The sequence below is a fragment of a genome, unplaced genomic scaffold (assembly GCF_019419815.1).
Source record: "Pyrus x bretschneideri cultivar Hongxiangsu unplaced genomic scaffold, Pyrus_bretschneideri_v1 Contig15, whole genome shotgun sequence".
NCBI lineage: Eukaryota > Viridiplantae > Streptophyta > Magnoliopsida > Rosales > Rosaceae > Pyrus > Pyrus x bretschneideri.
Window position 1 is genome coordinate 870733 of NW_025999446.1, and position 10135 is coordinate 880867.

Genomic DNA, 10135 nt, shown 5'->3' on the forward strand with positions numbered 1-10135 from the left:
TCATCACTACTATTCAGTCCTTCTAGATTACCAAGATACTACCAACAGTCAGGCAGAGTATGAAGCATTAATCATTAGCTTGGAAATCCTGATAGAGTTAGGGGCAATAGAGGTGGAGATCTTTGGTGATTCAAAGTTAGTGATCAATCAGTTAAATGTGGATTACAATTGCAGACACATTAACATGGCTAGTTATTATTTGGCAACTACTCAGCTACTGAGTTATTGGGGTACTGAGATTTCAGTCAACCATATTTCCAGATAAGCAAATTTAATTGCTAATGAGATACACAATTAGCTTCTAGAGCACAAATCCAATAAAGAAGGTTTGAGATAGAGGTGGAAGTACAAAGAAGAAATCTCTTTTCTATCTTTGAAAAAGGGTTCAGCTTAGATGTAATGACTAAGAAAGCTGAGATAGAAGACTGGATAACACCCATTATCCAGTACTTAAATGATCATTCTTTCCCCACAAGTAAGAAAATCAGGCAGCAAGCAACTAAGTTTGTCATGTGGGACAAAACTCTGCTGAGAAAGACTCCAGATGGACTTCTGTTGAAATGCTTGTGTCTAGAAGAGTCAATGAGGGTGATGGCTAAAGTGCATGAAGGCATCTATGGTGCATCAAGCTAGAACAAAAATGACGTGGTTATTGAAGAGATATGGCTACTTCTGATCTAACATGGAAAAAGATTGTAAAGCCTATGCCAGAGGCTGTGAAGAATGCCAAAAACATAGACCTCTCCAACACATACCCTCAGTACCTTTGAATCCAGTGGTGAAGTCTTTGCCTTTTAGATGATGGGCAATAGACTTCATTGGGCAAATTTACCCTACTTCTAGCAAGGGCATACCTTTGTAATTATGGCAATAGATTACTTTATAAGTGGGTGGAGGCTTCAGCTGTGAAGACTATCACTTCGGCTGCTGTGAAGAAGTTCATTGAAACCAAGATCTTACATAGATATGGGGTGCCCGAGACAATTATCAGAGACAGGGGACCATCTTTTATCTTAAAAGAAGTAGAAGAACTTGCAAACAAGTTCAAAATAAAGATGATCGGGTGTAGTCTTTACTACCTTCAATCAAATGGCCAAGCAGAAACCAGCAATAAGATCTTGGTGAATATCATTAAAAGAATGGTAGCAGATAGTCCAGAGAAGTGGCATGAAAAGTTGGGAGAGACATTGTGGGCCTACATAACATCCAAGAGGACAGGAACTGAGACCGCTCTTTATGCCTTAACCTTTAGGCAAGATGCTGTGCTTTCTATGAAAATCAATGTAAGTTCTGTCAGACTCCAAAACCAGTTTCGTCTACACAGTGAAGAATATATTCAAGTTATGTGTCAAGGAGTTGAAGATTTAGATATAGCCCAAATTGAAGCCTTGAACAAAATTCAAGAAGGAAAGAGAGTTGTTGCCCGAGCTTATAACAAGAAAGTAAAGGTGAAAACCTTCAAGGAATGAGAGTTAGTGTGGAAGGCAATTCTACCTTTGAGAGCTCAAGTTAGAGGCTTTAGGAACTGGAGTCCTACTTGGAAAGGTCATTTCATTATTAACCAAGTGTTAGACAGATGGGGATATTATTTGACAGATTTAGAAGGAAACCTGCAAAGACATCCAGTCAATGCTAAGTTTTTGAAGAAATATCACCTAACTTTGTGGAATGTCAAAGATTGTTACATTGATGAAGTTTAAGCACATGGTGAAGTATTGAAGTATGTTCATTTTGAAATAGTAAGTAAAATAAAACAAGTTGAAGTGAAGACCGAAGTTATTTCATTTCATCAAGATAGGAAGTTACAAAGACTTTAGCTTAACAATTTTACATATTTTGCCAAGGTAGCTATTCTAGAATGATATGTTTGCATAATTGTAAAAATCCTACCAGGTTCTTCTAAGTACATTTTGTTGTTGGCTAATTGGGCTTCAAAGTCTTCTACTTCTTAGTTAACCTTCTTCACTTTTTCAATTTTTTTATAGAGCTAGCTTGAAAAGGTCATCTGCTCAGCCTCAAAGCAGAGAGCTACTCTTCCAACTTCTAAATCTCAGAAGCCACCACCATGAGGTTGAACCATCCTCCACCAGCTGTTGTAGAGAGGTTGAGGTCCGAGCGTGATTCTCCTTATAACACTTTATTATGTTCGATCCTCTCTCTACCCGTTGATGTTTATCCCTCAATGCCATTAGGTTCTCAAAAATGTTGAGAAATGACTCGTACTAAACCTTCGACATTAGCTAAGCCTTGTAGAGCTCAATCAAAGCCTTTTCAACATCTTGGAGGGCCTTGAGGCTAAAGGAGGCTGTAAAGTCTCTTTGTATCCACTCCCTAAAGACTTGGCGCGAATCTTGAAGAAGTTGGGGCTCAGAGGGACACCTTGGGGACCTTAGCTTGGTCTTGATTTGCCCAAACTCTTTAACAAGCACGGGCAAAAAGGCAATGGCTGGTATAGATGTAAAGGGTGAGGGCATCACTCTAGCATCCCCAAAGGCAGCAATGGCGGAGGCAGCTTTAGTAGATATGGAAAAAGAAGGCTTGGAAGTGGAGGAGACAGCAGCTGCAGTCTTCTTTGGCCAAAGAATAGAAATCCCAATGACCCCAAAAGCCTTAGAGACCAAGGAAGAGGCGCCTTGTGCGTCGCGGGCCAAGGTGACTAGCCTGAGCCTTCCGAAGAAGCCTGCCGCAATCCAATAAATAATTAAATCAAGGGGTTAAGTTACGATCAAGATACAGAAGAAATATAGGTGAGAAGACTTTTATACCTGTGATGGCCCTTGAGCTGGAGAATAAGGCACCTCTATGGTAGCAGTGGCCTTAGGAAACGAAGGTAGGCTAGCCTGAGAAGCAGCCTCAAGAGTCATCGGGTTAGTCACTTCTGAGACCACAAGGATCTCAGGGACTATTGGCCCCTTAAATGTGGTTAGCAGTTGCTGAGTAGCCTCAAGCATGGAAGAAAACTAAAAGAAGAAAGAACATAATATAAGTACACGTTAAGGAGGAACCTAGAAGGAATTTAAGGGGAACCTTAAGGAAAAAAGCTTACTGAAGTGATGTCGTCCTCAACATAGTGCAGCATCTCCCCAGTCTTTGGATTAAATTGGGAGGTGGGAGTTACCACCATTATTAGGGGAAGAGTTGAAGGAGTGGAAATTGAGAAAATAATACAGATGGTCATTAGCTTCAAGATTGGGAAAATCACAAATGTAACCAGAAATGAAATAAAAGCATACCTTCGAAGACTTGGCTTGAGGAAGGGAAAGTTACGCCGTTCAGGCTAGGGGAGAAACCTCAGGCTAGGTGGTCTATTCGCCTTTGGTATCCTATTGCAAGCAGACAAGCAAAGAGTTAGCATAAAGGTCAAAGAAAGAAACTCAACATTCCAAAAGGTAAAGGATATACCTTTAGGTCCTTGAGGATCATGGCGAGGACTTCTCTTTCCACTGGCTGCATTTCTGCACCGATTATTCCTCTCTGGGAGTGGGGGCAGGTTTCTTGGTTGCTGGAGCTCCTAAGTAAGAAAGAAAAAAGGTTATTAGTTCAAAATCCAAATAATCAAAATTGATAGGAATATGAGATTGAGCTACTTACTGGAAGATTTTTGCTTCTCCTTGCTGCCATCAATTGGAATGGAAGATGAGGATTTGGAAGTCTTAAAGATCTGAGTTCTAGTCTTCTTCCTTGCAGAAGTTACCGGCAGGCCAGGCGGAGCTAGTCGAGGCTAAGGCAGCTCATCCGGCTCGGACTCTGAAGTCTCCACAACAATTGTTCTTACCCACCGAGGTGCCTGAGTTTCCACTTCAGGCCCAACCTCAGCCTCTGAATCTCCAAAGAGCTCGAAGATGTCCCCAGTGTCTGCAGCAGCTTAGCTGGACCCAGCTTATTGTATCGTTGCCTCAGCCGTAACTTCTTGGAGGACGAATGCATCTGCACCTTCATCTTCTGGCCCGACATCCACTCCTTCAATGTTATGTTGGGCTGCAAAACCAAAATAAGAATTAAGAAATGATAAGTTATAAAGACATCACTAAGAGAAGTAAGACAAAAGAGATAAGATAATGAGATATACCTATTAGGAGAAGTTGGTTCTTCTGGTGGATCGCTTCCGTCCACTTTTCAAGCTCCTCATTCTTCAGGTAGAACTTGAAGAAGAGTTACCCGAAGAGAAGGTCATGGGCTTCCATCAGGTCTCTTTCATACTTCTTCTGCCACTTAGTTTCCCACCAAGTGGAGAAAGAAGGTGTGCACTCAAAGTTGAGGACCACGGACTTATGGATAATGCAGCTCATCACTTTCAGGTTATGCTGAGCGGCCCAAAATGTTACATCGACGGGGAAATGAAGGCGATAGAAGGTTCCATAGTGCATAAAATCAAAGAATAACACTGGAATGGCATGCCTAAAGCCTAGCTGTCTACCACATAAATTTGGGTGGTAGACCTTTAGCCCACGTTCATAGCCACGGTAGTTTTGAACTCCTCAAGCCAAGTCTCGCTGTTGGATGCAGCTTACAAACTTTTCGTTGCAGAAGCTGCTGGCATTTTCCCCGAAGGCATCTTGGAAGATCTGGTAGGAGAACCAAAGATACCTTCTCAGCACGGAGGCATCTCACTCCAAATCTACCTGAGTCTAACAAACTTTGAAGAAATAAAGGCAGGCCAGAGTTGAGTGGTTGGTAGGAGATGCCTCAGCCAGGATGCGGGCTAGAGCCACGCCCTTGGGGAACTTCAGGATGGGTGCCCGAAACTTAAGGACATACCACTTGAGCCATAATTGGACCATCCAGGTTGGCCCATTAAGATTGGTCTCAACAGGCTCACCTCTGGTCATCTTGAACAAGATGTGGTAAAGGTGGGCGATGAGGAAAGGTCATGTGGCAACATCGTTGAAAGAATGGAGGGCCTTCACCAAGGGAATCCACTAGAGCTTTACTCTTTTAGATTTGTTAGGGAACACATGCTTGTTGAGCCAATATAAGAGAAAGTACATATGTTCGTGGTCCCTATTTACAATGGCTAAAGGCGGGCTGAAGGTCTTCTTCGCGAATGGGATGAACCCCGTGAAGGACGTCCTATAACTCTTAAAGGTAGAAATGGTGTACTCCAGCCGAATGATGGATTCAGAAGTGCTCGAGCCTTCAGCAGTCAGGCAAGAAAGAGAGGACCAGTCGTGGATCACGTCCACTCATCTGACTGAAGGCTTTAGCCCGAAGACTTGAGCCATGTCAAGGACAGTAGGAGGACATAAGACCCATTCTAAAATCGAATGTGTTAGTCCCAGTGTTTCAAAATAGGAGAGTCGTGGTCAAGAGCTCAGGCTTGGCAATAACAGTGACCTTGGCGAGCATAATGAGCTCGTAGATGCGATTGTTCATCCATTTCTTCTTCCATATGGGTTCAAACTCATTCACCCATTGTGACCAAGCTTCATCTTTCATCAATAGGAAGCCCCTTTGATGAGTAGACCACTTGAAGGTCGAGATACCAGCCTCAACAGAATATGGGGTTTGGGGTGAACCAAGCAGCAAAGAGCATGTTGCTCTCCACCATAATGGAGACTCGGGTAGTCCAGGCCAGTCCTAAGGAGTGAACTCCCCCATTCTTGAAGAAAATCGAAGAGTTCAAACCAGCCTGAGGGCGATAAAGGCCGTTGAGTCAACGACACATAGTGTTGATGCCCTCACCAGACTCACATGCAGGCCGAGTTTTGGGGGCCATGGTTTGATTTCTGGGTAGAATTGAGAGAAAATCGAGGGTGGAAAGAAAAGAAAGCTGTGAAGGCAAGGGAATTCTGGAAATTCTAGAAGCTCGAAGAATAAAGATTGTTAAAGGTGTTTAGCGAAGAAGTTTAAGTGGAGCATTATATAAGGGACAGTTAGTTAACGTTGGAAATCATGGGTTAGTGCAAGGGTTTATTTGAAAACGGTTGTTTAAGTGGTGCAAGTCCCGAGTAAAAGCATGCAGCTAGTATTTGATTCTCATTAAGGTCTCGGTTTGTAGACTTAACAATAATTAAAAGGGGCACTGTTTGGGTTAATATTTAACATTGGGCCTTATAAGGAAAGGGCCTAAGGATGCCGAGTGGAGTGAGAGTTTGCCCCCAAGCCCAGCAATGAAGCCTGAAGCAAATTGAAGCCTTTCAGCAGAGGCATAGGCCATGTGCCTATGATTAAAGTGACAACTTACAGAAACCAACTCACTATCAGTCAAAAAGCATTTTCTAGTGGCACTACAAGTAAATAGCTGATGACTCACTGCCCTCCAAAAGCTTTCGGACAAGAATATTGCTAAAAGCAATCAGGCCAAATTGCCTATAAAAGAAGAATGAGACATCAGAGACAAAGACACGCAACCAACCAATCAAAAGACATACAAACTCTGCTCTCAAGCCAATTCGTACCCAGAAAAGATGAATCATGTCCAGATCCATACCCTTTAGCTATATTCCTTTTAGAAAAGCTATCTTTTGTCTAGTGTAAAAGCTCTACTACCTTCCCTTAATATTGTAGTATTGATTCCCTCGTGTAAAACTTGTTTACCATTCATCCTTTTTAGATTCCAACCTCTATAAAACCAAAGAGAAGTGGCTGCAAGAGGATTCTACCTTGCCCGCCAAGGTTAAATCTTGCCCGAGTCTCTTTGTTTTACTTTAATTTAGTAGATATGTCGCTTAATGTACTTTTCAGTATGTATTCAAGTAATTTCCCACTGTTTTCCACCTAAGAGCTCCATTTGCATTCGAATATGGTTAACTTAATAACCCTATTTTCATCAAGTACAAACTGGGATCAAGGAAATGGTTTAAAGGGTTCTGAACTCCCTTCGTTTTTTAACGTACAAGATTTTGAACTAAAAGTCCTTGTTTACAAGGCAAGAAAAAGAACTTAATGCAGACTTAACCCATATGTGACAATCCTTTGATAACAAGAAGTTCGAGTAACTTAGGGCACAAGTAACCAACTTAAATCACATCTATTCCAACATCTGTTATACTGAGATAACAATGGCATGCCTAAGTCCTTGTTAGTTTTGATTGCGAACCTCAAGGCCTACACCTAAGGCCCCACAAAGGTACATTTCAAACTAACTGTGAACTCTTCTTGCAGCACACCTGATAAGCTCATATCTATATATATTTTATATCAAATTCACTTGTCTTTTCTTAGTTAGTTCCTTATATTTTTGAGTTATTTACTTTGTGTTTGAGGATTAAGAGGGAGTAATTGGCATAAAGGCTACCCAAGGAGTTACAATTGTTTTACATTTCCTCTAACTTATTGTCATCGCTAAATGGCTATTAGTGGGTGAGTTAAGGAGAAGAAAATGATGCAGCAAGAATTGGTTTAAAAGTAGCATTGGGGAAGGAAGGAAATAAGAGAGCCTTAGTCAATTTCTTTCGGTTCTATTTTCTCAAACTCATGTCTATCTTTTGTTTTAACTTAAGGATTGTGCAACTAAATTTTTAGTAGTTAGGGGCTGTTTGAAGCCCCGAATATGATTGCAAGTTTGTTATGAAATTTTGTTTGAATTACTTTTATGAATGGATGAAAATTGGTTCACTACTTGTCTCATTGATGAATTCTTTATGTGTTTTCTACGGATGCATACTTAGTAAGCATATCTAGGATTCTAATGCTATGAATATGTGTGTGCCTGCCCTTGTCGAATGAGGACCTACATATGTTCTAGAGTAGTACTTGTTAATTGCGATTAACATGTGAACCAATTTCTAGGATAAGTAAGACAACGCCAGTACTTACGATGCCTTGTGATGACTCAAACTCTTTTCGTTCTTAATGATTTCTACTTGTTAAATCTATGAACACACCATTCTAGATTGCATGTTAGGTACTAAGTTAAGTTGAAAACGTCATTCTCTTAACATACTACATAAGAAAGAGTAATAGGTTGAGTTCTAACATTGAGCCAACTTGAGCATCTTCATCCGAAATTGAAAGGAATTTGAATGAAACATAACATGTTTGCATGATTATTTGGTGGTGGATAGCAATTCCCTTAACTCGTTTTTTCTTAATTTGTGAACTACTTAAAAATCTGTTTTTGTCCTATTTTTGTTCGATTTAATTTAAATAAAATTTGATAGGATTAAAAGCACACCACAAAGTAGCACACAAATGTCCTATTGATTTTCCTTACTAACAATAAGATTTTTCAATTGTAACATACGAAAATAAGGGTCTTTCCCGCAGAAGATTGTTTTATCTATCTACTTAAAATGTCACAAAAACTGGGCTGCTGTCCCTACTGACCAGCCACCGAAAAATAATTATTAGACCGACTTACACTTATCTAAAGTCTATGAAATTTTATATGCAAATACTAGACACACAGAAGTACAATCACACAAATTTTTGGGATTTTTGGAGTTGATTTGCTATTTAAATTAAATCGAACAAAAACAGATTTTTAAGTAGTTCACAAATTAAGAAAAAACGAGTTAGGGGAATTGCTATCCACCACCAAATAATCATGCAAACATGTTATGTTTCATTCAAATTCCTTTCATTTTCGGATGAAGATGCTCAAGTTGGCTCAATGTTAGAACTCAACCTATTACTCTTTCTTATGTAGTATGTTAAGAGAATGGCGTTTTCAACTTAACTTAGTCCCTAGCATGCAATCTAGAATGGTGTGTTCATAGATTTAACAAGTCGAAATCATTAAGAATGAAAAGAGTTTGAGTCATCACAAGGCATCGTAAGTACTGGCGTTGTCTTACTTATCCTAGAAATTGGTTCACATGTTAATCACAATTAACAAGTACTACTCTAGAACATATGTAGGTCCTCATTCGACAAGGGCAGACACAGACATATTCATAGCATTAGAATCCTAGATATGCTTACTAAGTATGCATCCGTAGAAAACACATTAAGAATTCATCAATGAGACAAGTAGTGAACCAATTTTCATCCAATCATAAAAGTAATTCAAACAAAATGTCATAACAAACTTGCAATCATATTCGGGGCTTCAAACAGCCCCTAACTACTAAAAATTTAGTTACACAATCCTTAAGTTAAAACAAAAGATAGACATGAGTTTGAGAAAATAGAACCGAAAGAAATTGACTAAGGCTCTCCTCTTTCCTTCCTTCCCCAATGCTACTTTTAAACCAATTCTTGCTACATCATTTTCTTCTCCTTAACTCACCCACTAACAGCCATTTAGTGATGACAATAAGTGAGAGAAAATGTAAAACAATTGTAACTCCTTGGGTAGCCTTTATGCCAATTACTCCCTCTTAATCCTCATCTTTAATTCCATTTCCTCTGATATTTGAATAGGTGTCAGCTGGTTTGTTCTTGATTGCATCAGTTTGGGCTACTAGATTTATTGGATTTATTGCTTTCAATGCTTTCTTGTCAGTTACAAACTGCTCAGCCTCTTGGGAACCTTTCAGTGTTAAAACGGCCATAACTTCTTCTAGAAAAATGATATTAACAATCCGTGAAATGCTACAGAAAATAGACATCTGTTGCTTTCCAAGAATATAAGATTCATTCTCTAATTCATTCTGAGCTGTCCGAAACTTGGTTCCAAAGTCAGCTGACCTGCACAGGTAGTTTTGATGAATTTGTTACTTAAAGTCCCACTTGTGCTATTTTTCTTTTCTTTGCTTGACAAATCCTACAAAACACAAACACAAAGTAAATAACTCAAAAATATAAGGAACTAACTAAGAAAAGACAAGTGAATTTGATATAAAATATATATAGATATGAGCTCATCAACACCAATGAGGCTCAGTGGTGGCTTCCACAACTTCCCAAAGACCTTTTGCCAACAGGTAGGTTTCAACTCGCAAACTCCATTCTTCATAGTTATTTTGGTTTAGAAGTTCATGAACAATTAAACTTGGGACAACTATGTCTTTCATCTTCAATCTGTAAATTTATGAAATCTGAATTTATATCGATCGAGCATATGTTAGAACAAACTAGTAAGAAAGAACTAATACTCCCGGTTGTGATTAACAGATTATAAAACGAGCAAGTTGGGACATGATGTAAGATTGCATGATGTGTTTGTCTCGTTGACAAACCAATTTACGACTCTCCAATTATGATAAATCGATTGTCTAATTAATCCAATCATATAAATTATAGAAATAAA

At 39.5% G+C, this 10135-nt stretch overlaps 1 pseudogene; it reads left to right on the forward strand.

Annotated features, from left to right (window-relative positions):
* The first annotated feature begins 682 nt into the window (after nucleotides 1-682).
* On the forward strand, nucleotides 683-1700 carry LOC125475428 (annotated as a pseudogene).
* The last annotated feature ends 8435 nt before the right edge of the window (nucleotides 1701-10135 follow it).